The sequence below is a fragment of the Petaurus breviceps genome, unplaced genomic scaffold (genome assembly GCF_028583685.1).
Source record: "Petaurus breviceps papuanus isolate PSGF00001 unplaced genomic scaffold, PetGlider_PUasm1.0 76, whole genome shotgun sequence".
NCBI classification, from domain to species: domain Eukaryota; kingdom Metazoa; phylum Chordata; class Mammalia; order Diprotodontia; family Petauridae; genus Petaurus; species Petaurus breviceps.
The window spans coordinates 11303322-11321242 of record NW_027186473.1 but is presented as its reverse complement, the minus strand read 5'-3'; the positions used below and the strand labels follow the sequence as shown (position 1 = coordinate 11321242).

The following is a 17921-nucleotide window of genomic DNA, read 5'->3' as shown; positions in this document are numbered from 1 at the left end:
GATGTATAGATGAAGGACACAGCATCGTTGGTTATCCAATCCTGTGGACATTTTTGTTTTTAATAGGGAACAACTCATAGTTTAAAGCAAATTTAAAAAAAAATCAAACTATAAGTTAGGGGTAAGGTGGTTTTGGTATCAGTGACCTAGATGGGTATTTGGTAGAAGGAGACCTTGAAATCATGATGTAATAATAGCAAACATTTATATAATGCTTAAAGGTCTGGAAAGTACTTACATACTAATTTCATTTGATCCTCCTAGCATCCCAATGAGATATAATTGCACACTATACTCATCTCTATTTTTCAGATGAGGAAACTAAGACTTAGAACTGTACTGCCCATAGTCAGTATCAGAAGTGGGATCTGGACCTAGGGATCTCATGACTTCAAATCTACTAACTGCATTGCCTTCTCTATAAAGTCGTCTCTCTCTTTACACAGGTTCATCACTCTTTGTGACAGTCTACAACTTCAACAGTTTCTTGCCTCTAGAGACAAGAGACACCTTCCCCTTGGACCTGGAACAACATGAAGCCAAAGCTGAGAGCAGCAGGATAGAGTCTGAGGACATCGTAGTACCAGAACTTCAGGCAGGAGGCTAGCGTTCAGCCTTATGATGGATATAGCTACAATGAATGTGTAATTAATGTGACTGGGCCAGAATTCCCTCCCCCACTGCAGATTTTTTTTCTAATCCCACCTTCTTTGGGGCTAATCACATGGTAGGCTGGGGTAAGACTTAATAGCACTATGCATCACAAACACTCCCAGCATGACTCCTCCAGGGTTGCTCTTGGAAACCTGGAGCACTCTAGCATTGACCTCATTCACTGAACTAAAGACTCTGGGCTTGGGGAAGTATGAGAACTGTCCCATTCTTAGCACACATTCAGACACACGGATGTAATGTAGGGAGTTTCCTTTTTTGTCTCTTAAAAAAAGTAGGCAATGAATCACAAAACCTAAATAAAAAATATTGCCAAAGTCATCCTTTAAATAAGTCATCCAAACTTACTGTCATCTGCCTACTCTTAATAATTTACACCTGCCAGTTCTGGGAGCAGACAACTGTCATTGAGAACTAGGCTGGCAAGGGACTTCAAAGCTCCTTGATGAATCTTCCATTTTCAAAGGAGGCAGCAGCTGTACCTAGCATCAACAAGCGAAACTGGACTTCTCAAAGGGATTTCTCCAGAAGACATGTGAAATAGACAAACAGTGAATGGACAAGACAAGAAGACCACGTGACATCTCAAGTCAGAGCAGACCCCAGGCTGATGTAACTGGGGAAAGGCTTGCCAGCCCTGCAGAGCTGATTCAATCCTGATGTCTCTCTATTAGAGGCAGGGTGTCACTGTTTTTCTTTCTTTCTTTTCCTTCTTTCCCATTGTGGGCAAGAAGCCCATTAGACAGGCTGCACAAAGGAAGGAAAAACTGCTGGTCACTTGCATGTCATAAGGCATGGGAGCAAATTGTGGTTCTAGCCTCAGTCAGAGGAGCAAAAAGGTCTGAAGTTCAAGTTCAGCATCTCAGGGGAAAAGAAATGGACTCTCATTAAGACGATATTTCTAGTGGTTCATCTCAGTTGCCATAATCTGTGAGAACATAATTCTCAGTCACTGTGTAAGAGTGTGTCACTAAGCACTGAGCAGGAAAACATTTGACCCCAGCTCACAGTTACAAATACTTCACACTGGACTCCACAATATAAACTTTTCTGCCTTGAGCTTCTGAGGCAGCATGTGGAGTCCCCAAAGGACTATGAAGGTCATTGTGCACTTGAGCTAGTGTCTCCGCTTGTTAAGAGAGAGGAAATGCTAGGGATTCTTTTAGCTTTTTTTTCACTGAGGACTTTGTAGTTCATAATGCTGAGTTTATAATATAGAAAATTTAAGAGTCTGGAAAAAGGAAAATGCTGCAATAAAGGAGCTTATTTTTTCACTCTCCTACTTAAATGGGACACTTAGCTGCATGGTCAAGATGGTCAAGTAGCAGGAAGAAATACAGTGAGTTCTCCTCATACCTCCTCCAAACAGACCTAGAAAATGTATGAGACCAAATTCTGATTAGGAAATCCAAGAAAAAGTCAGTGAGTCACTTTTTTTTTTTCCCAGCTCAGGTCAGCATAAGGAGACAGAGAGATCTGAGGACACTGGGGAAGGGATCTGGCCAAGAAAACACCAGGGAACACTCCTGTCCAAGGGAAAGGCTGTCTACCAGGGAAGAAGAAGTCCTGGACCTATTTGAGAGCACCCAAACAGAAAGAGGCGCCAACTGGAAAATTTGCTGCTGACTACCAAATTCCAGGTCACAGATTCAGCAAGGACTGAGGAAGGTACTTGTGCTTGGGAGGAGCAGGGCATTCTGGGGAAAGGGGTAGTCTCAGACCCTAGGCAGTGTACTGAGAGAGAAGCGAGTGCCAAGTTTCTGTAATTATGTGCCTGTTCTCCAGTCAGATGATGAGTGCACAAATGGGTTGGGGCAGGGGGAGGGGAGAATATAAGCCAGCTTCATGAGTGGACTGTGTTACATTGATTATTCCTGCATTTGTTTCATATGAGTAACCATGATGCTTTTATTATTGGTTTCATCATGGTATTAAATAAATGGTGATGTTTAAGAAATAATAAACCATCACAGTATTTGCCTGACTTTATGTAAATGGAAGCACATGGGGAGGGGTCCTCAAGAGCTATAGAGATAAGAATTCCCCCACAACTAAGTTAAACCTAGTTATCTGAGGAAGTTTTAAGTGTAATAGACTGATATTGCTATAGCAATCTTCTCTGGAAACCTAGACCTGTCAGTGTCAGGGCAGGCTGAGGTGAGGAGAGTGTAGGCATGCCACGGCCACATGTTACCCTAGACATAGCTGACATTTATGCAGCTCGTAACATTTACAAAGTGCTTTAATATGTTATTTCAGACCTGCACAGCTTGTTAACTTCTTTAGGCTGCAGAAAGGTAGATTAGGACTAGAAACAGACTGCCGGAGGGTGACTTGACCAATAGATGAATGCGCAGAGGCAACCTTACATTTACCTGGGGCACCTGAAATCCTTTGATGTGACCCACGGGCCATACAACATACGTTGTACAGTCCTGCATTATTTCCTTAGCCCTCCACCTCAACCCTGTGGGGTAAGTAATACTGTTGTTGTTGTTGTTATTATTATTCCCTTTTTATGGTTGGAATGGAAGCTTAGAAAGGAAATTCGATCAACTAATTAAGAGTTCAATTAACAGTTCAATTCCATAAATAGTTATTAACCAGTTAGTATGTGCTAGGGATACAAAGACAACAATTAAATAGTTTCTACCCTTAGCTAGGCAGAAATAGCAAGCACACAGGTAAGAATAACAGAGGGTAGGGACTAACCTTTAAAAGATGAGAGGATGAAGAATAACAAGACTGGGCACTCTAGGAATGTTTGAGGAGAGAACTGTGAGCTTGTATTGTATGGCAAAGAGGAACCTGAGCTTAATTCTGAAGGAGGATACAGATTCCAAAAGGCAGAGATGGAGGGGCACATTCCAGGCATGAGGAACACAGAGGAGGGAGATAGCATGGCAGATTGGGAAACAACTAATATTACAGTTTTACAGGAATGTAAGGGAGGTGGAGGAAGAAGGGAGCAGAGCTAGACTGATGACCTCTAGATTCACCAGTTTAAAAGAAAGCCAGCAAGGTTATTGCCACACTGGGAGGAATGCCTGATGTAATTTATTGTTGCTTAAGGTGGTGCAATAGATAGACCCATGAAGCTGGAGTCAGAAAGACCAGAGTTCAAGTCTAGCCCAGGGCAAGTTATTTAACCTTTGTCTGTTTCAGTTTCCTTATCTGTAAAAATGGAGGTAATAATAGTACCTATCTAATGTGATAAGATGAGAAATCTGTAGAGAGTTTTGCAAACCTTGAGTTATATAAATGGTAGCTATTATTATTATTAAGACAATGTATTTACTAATGTCTTTGTTTACATTAAATTAACATATGTATAAATTATGCTAAACATGACAGACTTCTGTTCCAGAAAGGCAAATTTATGGTCTAGATTGTCATAGAAAGAAAGGAAGGAAGGAAGAAAGAAAGAAAAGGAAAGAAGGGAGGGAGCATAGAAGGAAGGAAAGGAGGAAGACAGAAAAAGAGAGAAAGGAAGGGAGAGAAGAAAGTAAAGAAGGAAAAAGAATTCATGATGTAGGCAATTAAAACAAATTTCTGCAAAAAGTGTGTGTTAGAAAAGTTCAGAATTCCTGATGTAAACATTACCCCCTTGTCCATTCATTTCTGCACTAGACTGTGTTTTCTGCCTATGGTAAATGGAAAATCTGATAGTAAATATATCTCACTTAGAGCTTATTCCAAGTGTATTATGCTAATTCCTAATCCATTCTTCTCTTTGTATGTACACATATACATGTGTGCATGAATGTGTGAATCAGCAGGATAGTAATGAAGTCAACTGAAAGTGTCACTAAGCTGCCATCTAGTCTCATTTTCCCAAACTTCCCAACCATTCCTTATTGGTTCCTGACTACTGACCTCAGTGATTGTCAATGAGGAGATTAGACCATCAGCATATAGCAGTATGACTGGAATGGGTTGTCTCATGAGCTAGTGAGAATTCCTTATTGGACAACTACTTCTCAGGAACATTGTAAAAGCAAATTTTTTTTCGCTATGGGTTAAGACTAGATGACTCCTCAACTGCTTGAAATATTGTGATTCTTTGCTAGAGGAGATGGTATGCTAAGGGCAAAGTGCTTCGTACATCCAATCACTCAAACATTTACTAGGGACCTACTATGTGTCAGGCACTGTGCTAGGCACTCAAGACACAAGTACAAAGAATGAAACAACCCTACTTGAAAGGAGCTTACATAGTAAGTGTTAAATAAATCTTGCTTGAATTGAATTGTAATTTCTTAGAGAGAAGAGGCAAAAGCATAAATAGACATAACACAATATTTTTACATTTAGTGCATTTTTTTTTGGTTCCAGACTTGTGATTTCATTGGAAATTCCCTCTTCTGATGTAGATCTTTATCTTAGATCAGGTCGTTTGGCTTAGTGTACAAATGAAACTGGCTTAGAGCAGTAAAAAGCTATCTGAAGTCTGAAGGGGAAGATTTATAGGTTAAAGAAATCGAGGAAGACTTTCTGAAGGAAGCACCATTTGACTGCACTTTAAAGAGTGGGTAGGAATTCAGTGGGTGAAGTAGGGGAAGGAGGACATATCAGACTTAGGGAACAGAGGCACTGAAGCAGGAACATGTAAGCCTTTTTGGGAGGACCCAGTTGCCTCTCTTTACAGAAAAAAAGAAAAACGGAGTTTCCCTGGGCCATTTTTCAGATTCTCTGCTGTAATAATCTGATCTACATCAGAAAAGGGAGTTTCCAGTGAAATTACAAGTTTAGAACAACAACAACTATTTCCACATCTTAATTTGCAGTGGCTAAACAGAAATCTTTATGTGGGCTGATTTTCAGGTTGTAGGTCATATCGGGTACCCAAGGGCCACCATAAACCTGGTCCTAAACTCATTTCTTTCTCTGAGGTTCTGGGGATTCCTTGGGGTTAATTGGATATGGGTTAATATTTCCTAGTCCATTCCCAGGGCTTGTTGAAATTCAAATTCACTTTCCCACTTTTCCATTTTCCTCAAAGGTAAGTCTCCTTGTTCTTGAGAGGGAGAACTCTGAAAATCAGGAAATCATGCTCTTGCCTCTAGATGAGGCTTCCTTTCACCAGTGAGGTCTTTGGATTTACTTGGAGGTTATTTCCAATCAAGGTGAGTCAAAAACACCCATAGGAGCAGTGGTCAAGTATTATCCATTAGTTGTCATTCTACTGGCCTCAGTATTTATAAGGCTGTGATTGCAACAGTCTTTGCCCTTGATCCCACTCTCTTCAGGCTCCGACCAGGTGTTTCTTCTTATGGCCTCATAACATGATTTTCCTCTGGATGTGGTTATCTTTCCATTTCTGCAGCTGATTGAGGTTCTTTTTGACTTCTCAGGGAAATACATGTAGCAAAGTGGAGTTGGCCATAACTCATGAATGAAATAACAGCAATAATTCATACTCATACTGTACCTTTCTTCTTAGGGGAAATCAAAGGAGCTTTGCAAATAAGAGATACACACAGAGAAGCAAACTTCCCCAGAGGTTATTGTCAGCTGAAGTGAGGCTCAAGTTGGCAAACACCATGCTGGCTGGAACTGTGGGGACCAGCAAAAGAGCAGGAAAATGGCCCATCTGTCAGTTTCTTTTTTCTGCCTATCAGCAGCCCAAGGTTGACTTGGAAAACCACATGTTAACATTATCTATGTTTTGTTACATTTATCATTTATTCTGCTAAATATTTCTCAATTACATTTTAATCTGGTTCAGACCACACTCAGGAGTGTAGTTGGTCACATGTGGCCCACTGGCTATGTGTTGGAAACTTCTGGTCTAGCAGGTGCATCAAATTTGTGAAGGACTCAAAACCAGCAGCGATAGCAAACACTGACCAACAGGATCAGGAGCCAGAAAAGGTCTGAATCTAGCAAATTGCCATATAACAGGGATAAATGTAAATCCCTACATTTGGTTCAGAGAATTAGCTTCACCAACTGTAATACTGGATAGGCATGACCCCACAACAGTTGCTTAAGAAAAAAAATTAGAAGGTATCAAAAAGTATTCATAAGCGACGAGGTGGTGTATTAGATAGAGCTCTGGGTCTGGAGTCAAGAAGACCTGAGTTCAAATCCAGCCTCACACACTTACTAGCTGTGTGACTCTGGGCAAGTCACTTAACTTCTATTTGCCTCAGTGTTCTCATCTGTGAAATGGGGGTGATAATAACACCTTCCTCCCAGTGCTGTTTTGAGAATCAAATGAACTTATATTTGTAAAGTATTTAGCATGGTGTCTGGTACTTAGTAGGTACTATGTAAATGTTAACTTTTATCATCATCATCATCATCATCATCATCATCATCATCATCATCATCATCATCATCATCATAGTTTAGTAACCTTTAGGACATAGTTCCAAATTGTTTTTTGGAATGGCTGGGCCAATTCACAAAAGTGCAATGTGCCCATTTTCCCATAACACCTCCAATATCTGTCAGTTTCCTTTTGTATCATCTTTGCTAATCTTATGGGTATAAAGTAGAACCTTGAAATTACTTTAATTTGAATTTAACTAATTATCACTGCTTTGGAGTATTTTTTCCTATTATTGGTAGATTGAAAACTGCTTAATTGTATCCTTCGACCACTTGTCAGTTGAGGAATGGATCTTATTCTTATGAATTTACTACAATTCCTTATGTATATTGGCAATGAGACTTTAATCAGAGAAACTTCCTGCAAAGAATTTTTTCCCATTTGTTTCCCTGGCAATTCTAGCTAACTTGGTTTTGTTTGTGCAAAACCTTTCCAATTTTATTAATTGAAAAATAAAATGAAAAAGATATACATGAAATTTAAATAGACTTCAAGATCAACATTGATAAGCTGTTTAATGTGGTAACCATAAATGCTAAGGTGATATTAGACTACATTAAGAAATGGTTAGTATCCAAAAAGAAAGAAGTAGCAGTCCCATTGTACTCTACTCTGGTCAAACCACACCTAAAGTGTTAGGTTCTATTCCAAGTGCCACATTATAAGACAGACAAACTAAAGCATATCTGAGAATGACTAGGATAATCAGGTTATGCCTTCTGAGGATAGGTTGAAGGAACAAGGAACATTTAGCATGTAAAAAAGATGACTTATTGGGGGAGGGATGGGAAATGATAGCTGCCTTCAAATATCTGAAGATCTGTCAGGTCAAAGAAGGATTAGACTTCTCCTTGCCCTCAGGGAGTAGAACTAGAATCAAAGAAAACTGAAATAGCAGAGCTAGGTTTGATATCATGTGTAAATAATTAGATCCATCCAGGTATGGAATGGACTACTTTGAGATCTTTTTTTCTTTCTTTTCTTTTTCTTTTTCGGCTGTTGATTTGGGGGAAGGAGTGAGAGGAAGAGAAGATAAATGTTCTTTAATTGAAAAAATAATAAAATAAAATTTAAGAAGTAAGAAATAATTAAAACTAAGGAGTTTTAACTGAGCAAATTATGACATATGGATGTAATGGGATGCTACTGTGCTGTAAGAAATCATGAAATGGATGACTTCAGAGAAATCTGGGAAAATATTTATGAACTGATGAAGAGTAAAGTGAGCAGAACCAGAACAATTTATACAATAACAACATCATAAATACAAAAAACTATGAAAGACCGAGGAACTCTAATCAATTCAATGACCTAGGATGATCTCAGAGTATCAGTGATAGAGAGTGTTATCAATTTCCTGACAGAGAAATTATAGACGCAAGGTACAGAATACTTTTTTCAGACCTTGTTAATATGGTAACTAACTTTGCTTGACTATACATATTTGTTACAACTGTAGTCAGTTCTGTTTTAACTCAACATATGTATTCCTAAAAATCACTGAGATATGTAAAATCTCAAATTGGGAATGAATTCTATCATTCCAGAGAGCAACTTTGAACTATGCCCAAAGGGCCACAAAACTATGTATTTCCTTTGACCCAGCAATAACACTCCTAAGTCTGCATCTCCAAGAGATCAAAGAAAAAGGACCTATATGTATGCACCAAAAAAATATTATATTAATTCTTTCTGTGGAGGCAAAGAATTGGAGATTGAGGAAAGGCCCATCAAGTGGGGAATGACTGAACAAGTTGTGGTATGTGATTGTAATGGAATATTACTGTGTTGTAAGAAGTGATGAGCAGGATGATTTCAGAAAAACCTGGAAAGATTTATGTGAACTGATGCAGAATAATGTGAGCACAACCAGGAGAACACTGTATGTAGTAACAACAATATTATATGATGATCAACTGTGAATGACTTAGCTATTTTAAGCAATACACTCTAAGATAATTTCAAAGGATTCAGTGGAAAATTGAAAGAAAGAACTGATGGAGTCCAAATGAAGATTGAAGCATACTATTTTTTACTTTCTCAATTTTTAAAAATTCTTTTTGGTCTGTGTCTGCTTTCATATCATAACTAGTATGGGAAAAAATAAAGCTGACAACTTTAAAAATAATAAAAACTGCAGGGTTTATGGGGAAAATGGGATTGGGGCAAAACACTCAAAAACTCCACCAGCAACACATAAAAATAAAATAAAAAGATAGGAAAATAACTAAAGTGGTAGCACAGTTTTATACCTTTTAAATGGTTAAGAAATAGCTAAATATAACAATAAATAGTGACAAAAGTCCAAGGTCTCAGGCTGCTGCTCAACCCAGTTTCATAGGCAAAGTCAGTGACTATGGCAGATAGGGCCAGCCAAAGTGGGGGTGGAGTGAACTGAAGATGGAGCTTGTTGGTGTGGGCCAGCCTTCTCTCATTCAAACTTCTACTGCACCAGAGGATATACCATAAATATGACACTTTATGTTGAAAAAAAACTTGAAATGAAAAAGACTTGTAGAAATGGGCATTAGAAGAGCTTGTAAATTATTGTGAAGTGTTGCAGTCTTCTGTATTCTTGTTATCTTGTCTTTTGCTTTTGTGTGTGTGTGTGTGTGTGTGTGTGTGTGTGTGTGTGTGTGTGTGTGCAGGTGTTAGAAGGTCAAAACCTATCCAACACACATTTATTTTTTTTTCATTTTTTAAATGCTTTATTAACTTCTGATTTGCATCATTAATTTCCTCCAGATTTTGAGTTACAAATTTTCTTCCCATTTTTCCCCTACCCACCACCCCAGAATAGCAGTCCCACAGGATATCCCCTCCTCCAATTTGCTCTCTCCCATATCTTCTCCCATACCCCCTTAGACTTTTCCAGTAGGGCATGGTGGATCTCTATGCCCCAGTGCCTCTATATCTTCTTTTCCAATTACATGTAAGATAGTATTAATAATAGTATATATATATAATTTTAAAAGTTTGATTTTAAAACTTTGAATTCCAGATTCATTCCCTTCCTCCCTTGTCACCTGCCCTTACTGGGAAGATAAGCAGTTCGCTATAGATTGTATATGGGCAGCTAATGCAAAACATTAACAGAGTAGATATATTGTAAAAGACTGACTATATTTCCCTCCCTCATATCCCACCTCCCACTTGTTCTATTCTCTACTTTGATTCCATCCCTTTTCAAAAGTGAGTGCTTCCAACTTCCCCCCCCCCCAGCCTGCCCTCCCTCCCATCATCCTCCCTCTGATCCCCTTCCCCCCTACTCTCCTGTAGGGTGAGAAATACACCTATTTAGTGTGTATTTCATTCCCTCCCCAAGCCAGATTCAGTGAGAATAAGGTTGACTCATTTCCTTTTGCCTTCCTGTTCTTCCCCTCCATTGTAACCCTTTTCCCTTGCCTCTTCTTTATGAGATAGTTTACCCCATTCTGTCTCTCCCCATCTCCTCTCATTATATTCCTCTCTCACCTCTTAATTTCCCCTTTTAAGTATCGTCCCTTCCTATTAAATTGGTCCTGTGCCCTCTATCTATGTATACCTGTAAGCATATATACAAACATTCACACATGTATTCATATGCCCATCTACCCTCCAATATATACATATATATATATATGTGTATATATATTTCTATTCCCTTCAACTATTTTCATACTGAGAAAAGTTTCATTAGTTACAATTATTGTTTTTCCATGTAGGAATGTTAATAGTTCAACTTGGATCAGTGGCTTATGATTTCTTTTCCCTGTTTACCTTCTCAAGCTTCTCAAGCTACTCTTGCTTCTTGTATCTGAATGTCAAATTTTCTATTCAACTCTGGTTTTTTCAGCAAGAATGCTTGAAAGTGCTCTATTCCACTGAATGACCATATTTTCCCCTGAAACATGATACTCAGTTTTGCTGGGTAGGTGACTCTTGGTTTTAATCCCAGCTCCTCTGCCCTCTGGAATCCTTTGATCCCTCAGAGTAGAAGCTGCCAGATCCTGTGTTATCCTGATTGTGTTTCCACAATAGTCAAATTGTTTCTTCCTAGCTGCTTGTAATACTCTCTCCTTAAACTGGGAATTCTGGAACCTGGCTATAATATTCCTAGGAGTTCTCTTTTTCGGATCTTTTTCAGGAGGTGATCGGTGGATTCTTTCAACCTCTATTTTGCCTTCTGGTTCTAAAACATCAGGGTAATTTTCCTTGAGAATTTCTTGGAGGATGATTTCTAGGTTCTTTCCCTGATAATGGCTTTCAGGTAGTCCAATAATTTTTTAATTATCTCTCCTGGATCTATTTTCCAGGTCAGTGGTTTTTCCCATGAGATATTTCACATTGCCTTCTATTCTTTCATTTTTTTTGGATCTGTTTAACATCATCTTGATTTCTCTTAACGTCACTAGCTTCCCTTTGCTCCAATCTAAATCCAAGGCAATGATTCTCCTCGTTGAGCTTTTGAGATTCTTTTTCCATCTGGCAAATTCGGCTTTTCAAGGCATTCTTCTCCTCATTGCCTTTTTGAGCCTCTTTTGCCAATTGAGTCAGTTTGTTTTTTAAGGTGTGATTTTCCTCAGTCAGGCTGTTGACTCTTATTTCGTAATTTTCTTGCATCATTCTAATTTCTCTTCCTAATTTTTCCTCCACTTCTCTTATCTGCTTCTTAAGGTCTTCTATGGCCTGTAACCAGCTCATATTTTCCTTTGAAGCTTTTGGTGCAGGAGTTCTGACTTCACTGTCTTCCTCCTGTTCTATGCTTCGCTTCTCTTTGTCCCCAAAGTAGAAGCCTAATGTTGGAATCTTCTGTTTGTCTTGCTTCCTTTGTCTGGTCATGTCGCCCCTCAGTCACTTGACCCCTGGGCTTTTTGCCACAGTAAGACTCTGCCACCAGACAGGGGAACTTTTGTCCCAAACACTGGGGTTTTCTCAACTGCTGGAGGTATTAGTTGGGTGCCCTCTCTGAGGCCTCCACATGCTCTGGCAAGCTGGTCACTCACCCCAGGACCTCCACTCTAGACTGCAATCCAGATCCAAGCAGGTTAAAGCAAGAGCAATTACCCCTCAGACTGGTCGCTTGGTCCCCCTATTCTCTGCAGGCCAGGGGCTGAAGCTGCCACCTGGCACTGGCTTTGCCTGGCATCTCAGCAGCCCTGGGGGCAAAAGCTGATGCACTCCCAACTACTGGTCCCTAAGTCCACACTGCACTGACCTCTCATTTTGTCCTTCGCATCTATGTGTTGATGAATCTGGAAACAGCCACAGCTGCTAGTGATCTGGAGTCCCTCCTGCTGGTGGCTGGTCAGGCGCGCCCTGGGGCCAAAACCTCTGGCTCATAGGGGCCTGGGCTCAGCTCCCAGAGCGCTGTGCTGGCTGCTTGCTGCTGGCCTGCTGGGCTGTTCTCAGCAGGAGGTTAGCTTCTCTGTATCATTTTGTGGGTTCTGCAGCCTCAAAGTTTGTTTATAGTACCCTTTTACATGGATTGGGGAAGGTGGAAGCCTGAGCAGCATGGAGGTCCTGCTTCTACTCTGCCATTTTGACTCTGCCCCTCCCCCCCCATCTTTGCTTTTTTTAATTAAAAAATTACATTTAATTTTTATTTTATTTTTTTCTCAATTGCATGTAAACAAAAATTTGTAACATTTGTTTTAAAAACAAAGTTTTGGGCTCCGTATTCTTTCCCTCCCCTGTCCCTCCCCACTCCTTGAGAAGACAATTTGATGTAAATTATACATGTGCAGTTATGCAAAACAGTTCCATATTAGCCATGTTGCAAAAGAAAATGCAGACCCCAAACCCCAAGAATAGTAAAGAAAGTATGCTTCAATCTGCATTCAGATTCCATCAGTTCTTTCTCTGGAGGTGGATAACATTCTTCATCATAAGTTCTCTGGAATTGTCTTGGATCACCAAATTGCTGAGAATAACTAAGTCATCACAGCTAATTATCATACAATAGTGTTGTTATTGTATACAATGTTTTCCTGACTCTGCTCATTTCACTTTGCATCAGTTCATGTAAGTAACTTATTTCATGCAACATCCCAGGTTTTTCTGAAAGCATCCTGCCCATAATTTCTTATAGCACAATAGTATTCAATCACAATCATATACCACAACTTGTTTAGCCATTTCCCAACTGATGGACATCCCCTCAATTTCAAATACTTTGCCTCTACAAAAGGAGTTACTGTCAATATTTTTGTACACATAGATCCTTTTCCTTTGATCTCTTTGAGGTACAGACTTAGTAGCATTATTGCTGGACCAAGGGCGTGCAGTTTTATAGCCCTGTGGGCATAGTTCCAAATTGCTTTCCACAATATCAGTTCATAACTCCACCAATAATGTGTTAGTGTCCCCATTTTTCCACATCCCCTCCAACATTTGTTATTTTTCTATTCTGTAGAATTAGCCAAATCTGATAGGTATGAGATGGAACCTCAGAGTTGTTTTGATTTTCATTTCTCTAATCAATAATGATTTAGGACATTTTTATTTTTTGCTATTCTTGGGGACAAAATTGAGTATAAGTAAATGAGAAATTCATGCTATACAAATTGTTCCCAAATAAATCAATCTTATTGGAACAAATTTGCATTTTAAAACAAGCATTATAACAGAATTATGTTCTTTTTCTTTAATAAGGGGGGAGGGAGGAGGAAGAGAAAATAAATGTCTGTTAATCAAAAAGTTAGATGTTACATAAAGAACAAAGGCTATTCTTAACCTTTGACATTCTTTCCAATCCTTTATCTTGTGGGACATGAATGGACAGGGGGCATTTTGCCAACCTTTTCTTGCCCTGGAATGCTCAAGGGACTTCTTGGCCACTAGAAGTAGTACCCCACCACATAGGCACTTACTTTTTGATGAAACTATAGTTTCTTTTTTTTTTTTTACCACTATGTAACCCTGTATATAAAGTATTTGAGGAAAAAAGATATTTCACTGTTATTTTTGGCTTAGTTCCAAAGTAAACATTTTCTGTGCTGTTTCTTAACACAGAAATTGCTGGAAACTCTAACCTCTGATGATACAGAATAGCATCAACTTAGATGGCTGCTATGTTGTAAGCTTACTATTGTTAAAAAAAAGTTTAATCAGAAAACATTGTTGAACTGTTATTAAATGCTATCTAGTCCCTAATGGTGAATTCATTTTCATTTAATAACAAGTTATTGTGGTGCATAATGAAAAAAAGAGTAGCCTACAAAGTCAGCTGGCCCCCATTTTCTTTGACAGTGTGCCAGTTCCTCCGATGTAGCATTCTAGCACTATCCATCTTCATAAAGGGCTCTTTGGAAGGCATTATCAAACAGCAGGAAGGAATGGTTGATGACAGCTTCATTAGTCATTAGCAGCTAATTCCAGCCAATTTCTCTTGGGAATTAATAGCACATTCCTAAACATCCCTTGGTTGATGGCATCTCCCCACCCTATCTCACCCAATCCCCACCCCCCAAAAAAGAGAGAAAATCAGTTATGCTATAAGATGTTGGGCATTATTCAAATCTGGCATGTAAGCATGCCAAGGTCACCACGAAGTCACTCTTCTCCGGGGATTACTCAGAATACTCCAGAAAATGGGTAGTAACCACCTGAATATCAGATACCTCTAGATGGCAAACCTCTGATTGAAGCCTGATTACCCAGCTCCAAATAGAACACTGTTTAATTTAAAATTATAAATTGGCCAAATGGGTTTTTCCCACTTAAATTATTGCCTGAATTGACTTCCTGACACTAACTTTTGGAAGATCATTTAGCCCCTGGAGAATCTTTAGAAATTTCTGGTAAAAATATTTGTGCAAGTAAAAGTAAAAATTTAGATTATTACCATGGAACATTGAGGATCACGAGAGTTAAGATTTACACAATTTTCCCCCAAATCAGCAGGCAGATCTGGTGAAAACAAATTGACTAAACATCACTCATAGCTATCCTAGTGTTTTGTGCGGTCATAGATTTAGAGTAAGAAGGAATCTCCAAGGCAACATCTAGTCCAAACTCTCATTTTATAGTGGAGAAACTGAGGCCAAGACATAGGCCCTAAGTGACAGAGCTGAGATTTGAACCCAGGTTCTCTGACTTTAAATCCAGTCATCTTTTCCTCTGTGCCAGTGTTTCATCATCCTTTAGGGGAAGCTAGGAAGCTTGGTGCTTGGCACGTAATAAAGGTTTAATTCCCATTGTCTGATATCTTTCTGTTTCCCAAACCCATCCACTATGGGTGGGACTCCTTCCTACTTGTACTAGGCTTTGGGGGATTCAATGTCACAAAACCAAAACAATAGCAAAAACCTCCACAAATGATAATGGTCTCTGCCCTCAAAGAGATTACTGGTCCAGAATTTGACTTTTTAGTTTTGGAGTCATATTTAGATTCAGTAGTAGCTTAGAATAGTCAGCAAAACTCTGACAGAATAGAATAAAGCCATACTTCTGATATAGCCTGGTCCTCTGATCCTGAACAAGTCACTTAACCTCTGACTTAGGCAACTGTCTATGACAGTAGATGAAAAAGAAGTTGTGACTTACATGGTAGAGAAATTTCCTCTGGAGAACTCCCTATGATTCCACAGTGCATACCAGGAAGCAGTTACTGATTGAAGGCTCCATTATCTCCTCCCCAATTTGCCTTTAGCCCTGCTTCCCTATCCTACATTTTTGCTTGTCTGATATGGAATCCCTTATAGCATGTGAGTAAAGTCACCAAACAAACTTTTCTTTTAAATTTTATTGAACTGGAAGGGCTTCTTAAAAGGTCTGGCAATGAATGCTGTTAATCTGCCTCACTAAATTCACTGACGCACATGACCAGTGGTAAATCTGAATTTGTGGGGGGGGAACACTCACATGGATGCTGGAAATTTTGCAAGAATCACCAAGAATAGGTTTTTGTGACTGATAAGAGAATTAAAATTTAGCTAATTTACTTAAGATGCTTGTACATGCATAATACAAATCATTTAATCACAAACATTCATAGGTTTCTAGATTTAGAATTGTAAAGGATGATTTTTTGGGGGAGGCAAGTGGGGTTAAGTGACTTGCCCAGCATCACACAGCTAGTAAGTCTCTAAGGTTAGATTTGAACTCAGGTTCTCCTGGCTCCAGGGCTGTTGCTCTATCCACTGTACCACCTATCTGTCCCTAGAATTATAAAGGACCTTGAAGGTCACCTAGTTTAACTCTCTCATTTTGTAGACAAGGAAATTGAAGCCTACAGAGGTAGAGTGACTTTTCAAAGGTCACATTTTTAATAAATGGACTGAAATACAGGTCCTCTGATACCAAATCTAACACTGTCTCCACCACACTCCACCTCTATGGGAGGCTGGGAAGTTGGCACAGTGATCATGTTTATAGAGGTGACTCATGTCTTGGGCAAGGAGTTGGGCTTAGACGATCATTTGATAATTGAAGAACTCCATGATTCCATGCTTTCTGTAATCAGGAGAATGGGGAATGGTATGGCAGAATCTGGGGTCATCAGCTTTTCCATCACCCCTCTATATGTGATTTAATTTTCAGTGTACTACAAGTCTAGGAGCCATTTTTATTCTGGATGATTTGGCTTTACACGGAGGCGAGGGAGGTGAGTGGGAGGTGGAATTCCTACCTGAGGTGGCCAGATAGTCACAGAGAGCACATGTTGTTTTGTATGAGGCCTGATGACAGGGTGGCCCCAATATTCCAAAACAGAATTTGTGCCTAAGAGTGAGTAATGAATAGTATGGGATGCACGGGGCTGAAGAATGTGCTCCAAGGCTTCCATAGGGTGAGGTAGTCAGAATGGAATACTGGAATCTGCAGGCCCATCCATGAGCTTTCTAGAGGAGTTTTAGTGGTAGAAACGACATTGAAAAAATAAGTGAAGGGGTAAGGAGTGGGTACTCATTAGCCAAACTGATTGAGCATGCATTTTTATATGTCTTGTTTCCCATTCCTGTACAACAAATCTCTTAAGTGTTATATTAATATTACTAATAATAACTTTCTGAGATAACAGCTCAATACAGCACAAGGCTTCTTCCTCATAACTACACTATGAGATGAATAGTTATAAATATTGTTATCCTCATTTTATAGATGATGAAACTGGGGCTTAGAAGAGTCAAGTGAATTGCCCAAGGTCACATAGCTAGTAAGGATTAGAACTTGGATTTGATCTCAGGTCCTCTGAAGATAAATCCAGTATTTCTTCCCTTATCTTGTAGATATGCTATTAAATTCCATTTTCTTTGTCCACCTTCTTGCCTCTGGATTTAAACCCTGTATCCCTGGAATTCCTGTTTTAGAAGGAGATGGGTGGCATGTCTGAAAGGAAGCCAAAAACCCGAGGATGACTATTCATCGTGTGTGATGGTGGGGCGAAGAGGGTTCTCATGTTTTAGCAATGGATAGAGATGTTGTCACTGTCTATGATTGAATAGCTCCATGCAAGTACAAAGGCAAAAAGTATATTCATGGGATTAAGACTGAATTGTGTGTGCACACACATATACATAAATGTATTTATGTGTGTGTTTATATACGTACACACATATGTGCTTATATGTATATGCAAACTTTTGCAGATTGTCAGCCCCTTTGGGGAAACTTGCTTTCCTTTCTTGTCAAGGACGTTTGTTCCACTTTTAAAGCCCACCTCAGAACTGATTCTATGAAGTTCTCTCTGATGCTTGTATTTGTGTGAACTTAGGAAATAATAATGATGGTTGGAAAGCAACTTCTCATATATTATCTCTTTTGATCCTCACAACAACCCTGGAAGGTAGGTGCTATCCCTATTTTACAGATGAAGAAACTGAGGTAACAATTTTTAAATTTACTTATTCATTTTTACACATACACACACAAACACACACACATGTGTTATTTAGCACCTAGGAAGAGGACCAGAGGAGTTAGGGACCTCTGT

The 17921-nt window shown here is 39.3% G+C and overlaps 1 long non-coding RNA gene across 1 annotated transcript in view; it reads left to right on the top strand.

Annotated features, from left to right (window-relative positions):
* Positions 1-826: 826 nt before the first annotated feature.
* Positions 827-17921, top strand: part of LOC138174712 (uncharacterized) — a 119123-nt gene continuing 102028 nt past the window's right edge. The window contains exons 1-2 of the long non-coding RNA XR_011171803.1: positions 827-2011; positions 2120-2340. This is a non-coding gene — a long non-coding RNA (uncharacterized lncRNA). The remainder of the gene's footprint in view (positions 2012-2119; positions 2341-17921) is intronic.